Source organism: Branchiostoma lanceolatum, chromosome 4 (genome assembly GCF_035083965.1).
Source record: "Branchiostoma lanceolatum isolate klBraLanc5 chromosome 4, klBraLanc5.hap2, whole genome shotgun sequence".
NCBI lineage: Eukaryota > Metazoa > Chordata > Leptocardii > Amphioxiformes > Branchiostomatidae > Branchiostoma > Branchiostoma lanceolatum.
In genome coordinates, this window is record NC_089725.1 from 5986609 (window position 1) to 5998613 (window position 12005).

General features: G+C 40.7%; 1 long non-coding RNA gene across 1 annotated transcript; it reads right to left on the bottom strand.

The window, feature by feature from the left end:
- Positions 1 to 3672: 3672 nt before the first annotated feature.
- LOC136432096 (uncharacterized) lies at positions 3673 to 8852 on the bottom strand. Its single transcript, XR_010755445.1, has 3 exons — positions 8452 to 8852; positions 7291 to 7398; positions 3673 to 5079 (listed from the first exon to the last, which is right to left on the bottom strand). It is a non-coding gene; the product is annotated as an uncharacterized lncRNA (long non-coding RNA).
- Positions 8853 to 12005: the final 3153 nt, after the last annotated feature.

The window sequence follows — 12005 nt, forward strand, 5'->3', positions numbered from 1 at the left end:
ATCTTATTTATTCACATATTTTTCAAGATTATTTGGCTACAATCAGTGATTTCTTGACAAGACCCTTCTCTTGCATACAACAATAAAAACAACAGTAATGATTATAGATAACACAATGGCGTGAGGAAAGAATAAAGCAATAACAATAGTGAAACATACAGCTAGTGTACAAACTCATGTTAAACAACTTGAGCACCAAGGACAGGTGAGGTTGTATGTTTGACAGGTGTGGTGTTGAGCACCAAGGACAAGTTTGGTTGTATGTCGGACATTTGCGGTGTTCAGCACCAATGACAGGTGTGATTGTATGTCTGACAGATGTAGTGGTTAGCACCAAGGACAGGTGTAGTTGTATGTCTGACGGGTGTGGTGTTCAGCACTGAGGACAAGTGTGGTTGTATGTCTGACAGATGTAGTGGTCAGCACCAAGGACAGGTGTGGTTTGTATGTCTGCCAAGTGTGGTGTTTAGCACCAAGGACAGGTTTGATTGTATATCTGACAGGTGTGGTGTTCAGCACCAAGGACAGGTGTGGTTTTATGTCTAACAGGTGTGGTATTTAGCACTGAGGGAAGGTTTGGTTGTATGCCTGACAGATGTAGTTGTCAGCACCAAGGACAGGTGTGGTTGTATGTCTGACAGGTGTGGTGTTCAGCACTGAAGTCAGGTGTGGTTGTATGTCTGACAGATGTAGTGGTCAGCACCAAGGACAGGTGTGGTTGTATGTCTGACAGGTGTGGTGTTTAGCATTAGTGACAGGTATGTCAGTGTGTGGATAGTATTTCGACACCAAGGATAGGTATGGTTGTACATATGAGATATGTGGTGTTGAGCATCACAATCTCCACCAGAACTGTTTCATGGTGACGTGGCTGTGGATGCATGTGGGTTCGACGTAATCAGGATAAACCAACAAGCTGTGGATAGATGTTTTGTAGTTAAGTAGATGTTGGTAAGACAAAGGTTAACCTTGATAATGGACTTCCTCGCGGCATCTTACAGTAATGCAGCAGAACGTGTATGTCCTCATTATATATTCAATAGAAGGGTAGGTGTTGAAAAACAAAAGTTAAGTTCGATAATGGGATTCCAAGCAACTTCCTACGCTACTGCAGTGGAACTTCAAAATGCTAGGGTCCTGGTTTTTAAGTGGTAGATAGCTCTTGGAGCCAGGAGTGAGCTTGAACTCCCTAGCAGCTGGTATGGAATTGCAGTGGGTCTTTTTGTTGGAAACTTTCGAAGAGGATAACTCAAGAAGGGATTGCTGGCTTTTCATTATTTTTTCATACATAGGTCTCTTGGATGTTGATTAACATAATGAGACCTATGTTGTGGAAATAAGAACCTATTCTACATAATTACTTAGGTAAAATTGGAAGTGTGCAACGTTTACTATCATAAAAGCAGCGGTCTTGGAATTTAGGACAATAGGTCAACATACATCTTGCAGTGCTAGTGGGCCATCGCAAAAAAATCTCGTTTCAGTTGTGTTTGGCATGTACATCACTTAAGTGATGATTAACACAGGAAGATGCTAATTGTTCAAATTAGAAGCTAATCTGCAAAATCAATGATGAAATTTCATCGATTCCCCACGTACCATGATAGGATTTTCAAGCAACAAGCATATACAGCTGAAAAAGAGAGGAATATTGATAGGTATAAATTATGCAAATTTTGTTGACAAAAAATTAGAATACATGTACCTTAGCAGCAAATGATGGTAGTTTGATACTTCCGTCTGTCGTATGGATAGGGGGCAAGAAGAAGTCCTGACAATTAAACTTTATCTCATGAACATGAAATGTCTGACGTCTTTCAGGTGTTAGGCAATAGCGGTGAAACTGGTCCCTTGTTAGCAATGCCTCCCAACTTAGGCGAGACCAATGCCGACGTAGGAAACCAGCCGGTATGCCGGGAGAGTCTATGTAAGCCTTGTAGCTTATTTTGCACATACCATGCTTCGCTCTCTACTTTTCAAGACACCCGTCATATTAAGTATGGATTATAGGGGCTAGAAGAAGCCCCGACAATTTGACATGCCATGTCTGGCGTCTTTCAGGTGTTAGGCAATAGCGGTGAAACTGGTCCCTTGTTAACAATGCCTCCCATCTTAGGCGAGACCAATGTCGTCGTAGGAAATTAAACCAGCCGGTATGCCTGGAGAGTCTATGTAAGCCTTGTAGCTTACTTTGCACGTACCATGCTTCGCTCTCTATTTTTCAAGACACCTGTCATATGAAGTATGGATAGGGGCGAGAAGAAGCCCCGAGAAATTGACTTTATCTCATGAAAATGTCACTTGTGACGTCTTTCAGGTGTTGGGTTCAACTTAACAATTGATTATTCTACGGTTTTCTTATTAATGATAATAAGGTCCTCATTTGCATAGATTACATCAACTAATGATCCTCTGTAGCCAAACTATGTGAAAGTCATATAATAACAAAGAAGGCTATCTTATCATCTTTTCATTGATTATGCAAATGATGCCCTGATTTGCTTCATACATGTCTAATGATGTTCATCTTTACTTTGTACTTCCCAATACTGATGGAATCATTCCTGCTATATGGTATCATGGTATTTTACATTTATTATGTAAATCAAGTTTTGATTTGCATTATTGGCATGTTCTTTTCAATTTGACTAGCCATTTTTGACGTCTTTCAGGTGTTCGGCAATAGCGGTGAAACTGGTTCCTTGTTAGCAATGCCTCCCATCTTAGGCGAGACCAATGCCGTCGTAGAAAACCAGCCGGTATGCCTGGAGAGTCTATGTAAGCCTTGTAGCTTACTTTGCACGTACCATGCTTCACTCTCTATTTTTCAAGACACCCCTTATATGAAGTATGGCTAGGGGCGAGAAGAAGCCCTGACAATTTGACATACCATGTCTGACGTCTTTCAGGTGTTAAGCAATAGCGGTGAAACTGGCCCCTTGTTAGCAATGCCTCCCATCTTAGGCGAGACCAATGCCGTCGTAGGAAACCAGCCGGTATGCCTGGAGAGTCTATGTAAGCCTTGTAGCTTACTTTGCACGTACCATGCTTCGCTCTCTATTTTTCAAGACACCCTTCATATGAAGTATGGCTAGGGGCGAGAAGAAGCCCCGACAATTTGACGTGCCATGTCTGACGTCTTTCAGGTGTTAGGCAATAGCGGTGAAACTGGCCCCTTGTTAGCAATGCCTCCCATCTTAGGCGAGACCAATGCCGTCTTAGGAAACCAGCCGGTATGCCTGGAGAGTCTATGTAAGCCTTGTAGCTTACTTTGCACGTACCATGCTTCGCTCTCTATTTTTCATGACACCCGTCATATGAAGTATGGCTAGGGGCGAGAAGAAGCCCCGACAATTTGACATGCCAAGTCTGACGTCTTTCAGGTGTTAGGCAATAGCGGTGAAACTGGCCCCTTGTTAGCAATGCCTCCCATCTTAGGCGAGACCAATGCCGTCGTAGGAAACCAGCCGGTATGCCGGGAGAGTCTATGTAAGCCTTGTAGCTTACTTTGCACGTACCATGCTTCGCTCTCTATTTTTCAAGACACCAGTCATATGAAGTATGGCTAGGGGCGAGAAGAAGCCCTGACAATTTGACGTGCCATGTCTGACGTCTTTCAGGTGTTAGGCAATAGCGGTGAAACTGGTGCCTTGTTAGCAATGCCTCCCATCTTAGGCGAGACCAATGCCGTCTTAGGAAACCAGCCGGTATGCCTGGAGAGTCTATGTAAGCCCTGTTGCTTATTTTGCACGTACCATGCTTCGCTCTCTGTTTTTCAAGACACCCGTCACATGAAGTATATAATGGCTAGGGGCGAAAAGAAGCCCCGACAAATTGACTTCAAATTATCTCATGACGTCTTTCTGGTGTTTGGATAACCTTCAGTTGACGTATTTTGTCTCATTATGTGAAATAAGGTCCTCATTGGCATGTACTACATCAGTCCATGATCCTCTTTACCCAAATAAGTGTCCAAAGTATGCAAGTTCTTAGCAAAAAATATTTTAGCCTCTTTTCATTAAATATGCAAATGAGGCCCTGATGTGCTTTATACATGTATAATGATGTTCATCTTTACTTTGTACTTCCAAATGCTGATGGAATCTTTCCCAACATGAAATGTTGACAGTTTACATTTATTATGTAAATGAGATTTTCATTTGCATGGTGTACATGTTCCTCTCTTTTTGATGTCCCTCTTTTTTTAGTTTTAAGGTGGCAGTACCAGTGTCCCTTATTCACAAGCCCAATTGCCTACCTCTGAAAAATCATGACCATAATGTCCAGAACACGGGATATAAAAACTGGAATTTCTACTGCAGTACCATGGGAAGCTGGTAGGGGCCCATTATCTAATCTCTTCCTTCCACAGCTACCAACATGCCCAATATGATAAAGATTAATATACATTCATGACTTCTAGAGTTATCCTGCTAACAGACATGTACACAGAACTCTGAAAACATAACCTTCTTGATGGTCTCCTATACTACTGAAGCCTCCAAGGGTATCATACTATGAGGGGCACTGGCGACTGTACGTCATTAAGGTTATTGTTAAGGTGCAGGCTTCCATAGGAATATAAACATTTCTAATAAGATATTATAAGATGTGATATTATAAGATATATGCATGGTTGTCCCCCCCCCCCCTCCAAAAAAAAATAACATTTAGTTTCAAACAGTATTGATCTGTTTCACAATTTAGTTACTGTCTTGTTTGCACTTTCCATGTAGGGGTTAATAAATCCACTGCATACTAGTATCATACCTGGTTGTGATCAGTTGTAGTTGACTGTGGTGCAATACCTATATGATGTTCACTACAAAAGGTTCCAATCCAGAACCATTCATACTCAGAGCATTAAGACCATCATGTACTATAAATTCATCTGTTGATTCAACATGAGAATCCATCATCAATTTACCATCACGCAAGTACATCATATTGAAAGATTTTTCCCAAACCCTCTCCCTGAAGTATGTGTGTTTCCACTCGCTTGGATGCTGTTCTTGAACGGCATCAGATGTACTGGTAGAAACTAAAGCTGCTGTATGTTTCCCTCAGCACATTTGTCTTCTACATGGGGAAAGAGAGGTACATGTTAGAGGATGGATGAAGATTGATATATGTAGCTAACTGCACCTACAAATATGTGGCCTACTCTAACCTCTCAAATGGAAGTACCCCCTGGAATAGAAGTACCCCCCGGACAAATCTTCAGAATGTAATATAAGTACCCCCTGGAATAAAAGTACCCCCCCGGAAAATTTCAAAAATCGACAGTCGAGGCTAGGTAAACTGTGTCCATACATGTACAACTGTCACTGTCAGAGGGAAATAAGATAATAAGCAGGTAGGTAACTTATATTTAGTCAATTATGCCATACCTATTAAGTATATAGATATTGAACAGAATAACTGTCCATAGCTTGTTCAAATCATGATGATCTTCCTCGCCTCTTCGTAAAATATAATAGTAATATTGAAAAATTGGTCATAGGTCCCCGCTATGACCCCTACCGGGGGCCACGGTGCTTTCAAATTCAACAAGTGAAAATGTTCATGATACATGCTTTTTCTACTTGGAACTTGAAGCAAGTGATCAAAGAAAATTGTTATATCATTTTATTATGACTGACAATCAGTGACATATAACAAAAATCATCAGAGTACATGTACTTAAGTTAAATGTACCTGATCATATTTTCTAAAGACATCAACCACAAAAAAACACAAATATGAACACAGTCCTTCCACAAAAGAAATATGTCTATGAACTTTTGCTCCATAGCGTCGAAAACAAAGTGAGACGCTCGGATTTCGAGTTCCCGCGGTAAATCCCACAATATTGAACAGAGATCGACTGTAAAGGTAGCTCAACGTCACAGACCGCACATACTTAGAAGTTACCCATTACGTGTTGACACTAGAAACCCGCCATGAACCGCCTAAATTGGGAAAATCTTACGATTATTTAAAAAAATGAACCCTCTGAAAATAAATATGGCCTTGTGTGTCTATCGTTGCCCAAAAAATATAATATTTCCATGCGTTTATGGTATCATTTTAAAGATCGGTATCCACACTACGCAATATGCTGCTAGTTTTACTGTCGCCATGCCTGGGAGTGGCGGCCATGTTTCGCGATTTCGCGCTGTTGTTTACCGAATCATATCGGACATATTTCTGCCGTTTTAGAGATTTTGTGGCCTCAAAACACATATTACAAGGGAAGTTAAGTTATGATTGTTGTTTTAACGTGTTACATGTCTTCTGCGAACAAATAATTCTTCCGCCGCGCTGCCGATACTACGGATATAGTGGTCAGGAAATAATTATTCCCCGTGCAGGCGTGCACCCTACTCCACACGTGGAGTAGGGTGATCAGATCAGCGTGCTTTGGTTTACGATATAAACAGAGACTATCAAAGTTATTTATATGAAAATTGTATTTTAAAATGTCAATGTCGCGTCTTTTTTTCCGGTTTACTTTGCAGCGTCATAGCGATATCGACCGATATGTTACGAGTGCCGCCAGGATACTTTTCACAAGGCCGTCAAAGCGGCGGGAAAATCAACGCCGGTAGGCCGAAAAATAGCGAATTACGAGCAAAATTGCCGGGGAAATATGGGCAGATAAACCTTAACTTACGATTTTAGAGGGGTTCCTGGTTTGCAAAGCCTCAATTTTTCAAAAAATAATAAACGTACCGTCTAGAATAAGAACGTACCGGGTGGAACTATAGGCGAAAAAAATAAACGTACCGGTACGTTTATTTGAGAGGTGAGAGTACTCTATGCAAATGTGTAATGACGTATTGTATATCAATTTTAATGTAAAAAAAAGTAAACAACATACAAGTCGTGTTTGGCCGTAGGCAACTGTTTGAGTCCAGAATGGCTGTCCAAATTCCCTGCAAGTCGTGAACTGGGATGTAAGCTAGTCGTCGATTCTGCCCTTTCAAACCGAATCATGACATTATTCATACCTATTCTATCTCACGACGCCAACGCGCTTCACCAACTAAAAAGTCTGCATCAGGTTGTGTTTTTTCCAGACTCTGGCATAAAATACCAAGTCCTGTGGTTGAGGAGAGGGGCACCACTAGCAGGTAAAATAATACACCACACCAGACCATCCTGATGTGAGCGGATCTAATAAATCTGTCCAGATATGCAGCTTCTACTCGTTTGTACAAACCAGGTGTGTTATGCCATTACTTGAAGGCATTTTATACCAGATATGTAACAAACAAATAACAGCTGCATATAAAGTGTGCAATGTACCATTGTTCTCCATGTCAGCAGTTGTTTTCTTTGCCTCCTCACGGGCCTGAAGCATTGACTGCTCCACCATCTGAGCATCAATGGCTCTGTAGACCCTCTTCGCGTACACTATACGGAGTAAAAAATATACTAAATCGACACCATTCCCTGTACTGTAAATGCAGAAATATTTGTGGTTTTATGGTCATGACTTTCATCGATTAACTCTTTACCACAACCTTAAAAATATGCGAAAAGCCGTTCCATTGTGTGACTGTAGCACTATTATTGTTTAAACGTGATCTCAAAACCACCGCAACAATCCATTTTCTCCTTACCAAGAAATTAAACCTCGCTAACATTTCTGCATTTACAGTATCTTATAATGCAACATAACTGCAATATCAACTTAGATGTCATACATCCTATTCATCTGCTTTCTGACTCATTGATAAGCATTTCTGGAAAGCACCTGACAATGATGTACTCATGGATGCTTCTAGAGCAAAATTATAATTATAATACAAAATCAATCTTTTTTTATGATGACAAAATTATGAAAATCAATATTGACAGATTGTGCAAGAGTAGATTACAAAAAATTGCATAGGAATGCATACATCATAGGATCATCCTGTCAATAGTGTAAAACTCTTATTATTGACAGGATGATCATGTCAATAGCCACTAATCCTTTTGTCGGGAAGCACCCTTCAACCGACTAAATCCCGACCAAATTTCCCGAGAGACGGCGATTTTCCGACCAATTCTCAAATAACATTACCGACGTATTCCCGACCAATTACAGACCGCACCATTCACTGTGTCAATTATCACATGAACGTTATACTAGTATATCCTTTCACTCAAAACGTAAATCAACAAGTTAACCATGAAATCCTTTTACATCTTTAGTGAATCGCAGCATTGTAGCTTACTTCTTCAGGTTTGTGAACAAATTAGAAACTTTACAGTATGCTGTATCTGTTCAAGATCTGTTCTTGTGTCGCGCTCAAAAAACTTGGACCTTGTTTTTCTCACAAATAATTTTGTCACAGAAGCTTTACACAGCCATTCAGAATATTTATGTGCGAAGCATATTCTGAACTTTTCTGAGGGACTGGAAGTTTTCATTGAGAATTTTCTCTCAGAAATGACGAAAATGTTTTCAAAAGATCTTACCTGTCATGACGTCATAGGTGCTTGATTTTGTTGACTGCATCGACTCCAAATCTTGCTGCATTCCTCCCCAAATCCTGAGTTTTGCCGATCAATTTTCGTCCATACAGTTTCACAGCCCTTTCGCTTCCCTTTCTGTGGAAAGTTCCCGCAATGACGCTACATTTAAAGACATTTTGACATGAACGATAAAAGAAGAACGACCACAACGTTGTCCGGGTTCTTGTGGTGAAATGTTAAATGTTGAATCTTGCATCTTGTACAGCCGCTTGTCGCCCCGTTTCTGCTCACTTTGTGCTTTGTCCTTTCTTCTCTTTCGGTAAAAATTGTCCTAACATCCTTCCTTCCCGATGTATATAGTTCGAACATTTGTTGTTGTAGGTTCAAGTTGATAAAACAAGTCTTCCCGGTAGAAAGAAGAAGGAGATCTGTCGGTAATTTCCGTGACGTCATGCCATTTCAGTCTCAAACCGAAGTTTATCCGCGATACGAAGTAATCCCAGAAAATAAGGCGCGAATAATGCGTTTTCTTCTCGGTTTTCAGCTCCATATTTTTGGATATCACTAACTATAGCTAAAAATCGTATCTTTTTATTTCCCGAATATAAACGTTCATGTTATCATTTTGTTGTTGTTGTTGTTCCGAAGTGTTGTCTTCCACCGGATAGCTAGTGTAGTCGTGTATTAGTACGCGGTAGCTCATTGTCGCCTGATTGCCCAGATAGTGTGCTTTATGTTCGCTTAGAATGGTAGATGTCTAGTCTTGGCGCAACGTTTGTTAACTGGTGTCGCCGGTTTGCAAAATGCGTGGAAATGTTTAATACACGATCTTAAGACTTGTCTAGTCTAAGCAAATTTCCGAAGAAGAATTATAATTTCAAAACATTGCCATGGGCCTTTGGGTACAAGTGCCGTTAATATGTGCATAGATTATTGCAGTTGATCATCGGAATAACACAATTTGTTTTAAGTCTATTTTTATGTCTAATGATAGTGACATTAACTTAAATATTTCTAATGATGCAAGTATGAGTGTGTGTGTGTGCGTGCGTGTGTGTGTGTGTGTGTGTGTTTGTGTGTGTGTGCTAACTGTGTGTTGAAACAGTGTTCAGCACCAAGGACAGTTGGCTTGCTTGTACTTGTGAACGGTTTAATGGAATAGTAGCTAGTATTTTTGGTCGACATCTGTGGAAGGTACCAAACACACACTGAACAGCTTTTGTCATGAATAAAAGAAATGTCTGTTGCTTTAGCACCTGTTCATGGATCAAAAGTGCCACCAGCAATTATTTCAAGAACTTCAATTGTGAATGCGTGATGGAACCTACATTATTATGGTTCAACAGCGTCACCTAGCAATGTTTTCTAGAACTGCAATAGTTCAAAAGCAATTAGATTATTTGTTTAACACATAAGTGAAAGGTCATCTGTTAGATAGAAAGCATTTTTATGTTCATGGATCAAAAGCGTCACCTAGCACTGTTTACGAAAACCGCAAGAGTTCGTAGTCAGGGTTTATCCTGTTATGTACGTTGATGAAAGTTAGACATCCAGGTAGTAAGATACGCCAAAAATAATTACTCAAACAACTGGATAAAATTTTGAAACAGTCAGACGTTTCAGACAGCATCCACTGTCTTTCGTCAGTGACTAACGATAGGACTGAGAACACCAGGTTTTATACCAAAACTCTGAATAGGTATGTTAATGAGGTTAAGACAATTTAGGATGTCTTGAAGTAGTCTTTAAAAGAAGATTAATTCAAGGCAAAGTTTTGTGCCAATAGTTCAATTAGCTAATGTTGCTTTTAGTACAGTAACTAAATGTTGTTCGTCCGGGGGTGGGGGGTGGTGGGCAGTACATTATCCCAAGTGCTCATTCAATCTCGAATCCACGGACATCCTAGATCGTGAAGAACGCTGGTCGAACGGGGAATTAGAGAAGCAATATATGAGAGGATGTACAACCCCGCCCTCAACAGGAAAGGGGGTCTACGCGTTGAACTTTAAGGCACTTGGGATAATGTACCACCCGGGACCCCAGCAGGGTAGCGCGAAGGAAACTTTTAGTTGTGACCACGACAGCCGGTGCCCCCAGACGTCAGAGCCAAGCCGGGGCTACATCCCCGATGTGACCGTAGCATTAGTAACACTAACAACTCGACCAGTTTGGAAAGTCTGATCTATAGTTTCTACATGGAAATAGGGAGCTAACATCTTGTTGCCTAGGTCCCCTCTCCCACCACAAGACCTGGCCCGCTTGACGTCATACATGACCCCATTATCACATGATCGCCGCCTTCCTAACGTTTAGGCTGCACCAAGTTATTTTTATGGATGACGTCCGCGCGCGCATTGATTTTGGTCTGTTCCAAAAAAAAAAAACACAAGAAATTCCGCTTCCTGTTACTATGACCAAAGAGTTACGACAGTGCCGCAAATCGTCGATAATTCCACAGAGCATGTGGGTTCGGTCGTTTGATATGTGAGCATAAAAGTGAAAAAGGGCGGCAACGTTGTTGTTGATTGGTACGCTCTCGATGTCGATCAGGGAGAGCTGATGTTCGCGCAACTGTACGAGAGACTTGTAGCGGCGAGTGAGTTTCGGCCGTACAATTTTAAGCAAGTCTTGTCAAGATCAGCTACAGTGCATTTCTTCTGCCATGACGAGAAGATCGGGAGAGGCATTGAAGTTTACTCCGGCCTGCAGGTGGGGCAGGCATCCAAGCAGGTCGACAAGATAGCTGTCACAACTGAAGCTCCTAGGCCCAAGTCTGTTTTTGAGGTATGAAAAGTTCCGCTCTTTTGTCTGTTTTGGATCAAGTCCCATACACGAAAAAGTCATAATATGGGAAGGGGTAGTGTAAGATGAATGCATTTATGTATTCTGCATGGATAATGATCATTTATTCGTTTCTGGTATTTATACTTGTTGGGGAAATATGTGTGTTTTTTTATTTCTATCATTTTTGGTCCATATTTGGCTCTTAAATAATTGCTATTATTCATTAGGATTTCTAAAGCAGTAGGTAGAAATGTAGTAATGCATGCGAAGAGTTAATCAGCAACTAATTTTGCCTTTGTAATATACTATGTTTCTGCAGGCCTGCAAAATCAATGGGATGTGGAAAGAAACAGTACAGGACAACAACTGCTGTTCAACTTCAACTGATTTATTCAAATTATTGCTGTTTTCATGATGAATAAAAGAATTGTTAGTTGTTACACTGTGTTCTCTCATTCAATTTGTGTCCTAAGATGTGTCGTCGACTATTATATTTCAAATGTAGGCATCTTGTTTTTTCGGCCCTTCTTGGTTTTTTTTCGCGCTCTCGCATTAGATTTAGGGTCTCCAAAGGACGTCATCCATAAAAATTACTTGGTGCAGCCTTATCAAATAAACAAAATGCTCTCTTTACAGGATCTTGTGAAATAGGGTCCCGAATACTATATTACGTAATGAATACGAACCTTCTTTTTCTGCTCGCGATCTTCTAACTTTCGCTCCTCTGATGCTGACCTTGACCTCTTCTTTCTCCCCATGTTGTCGCGACTATC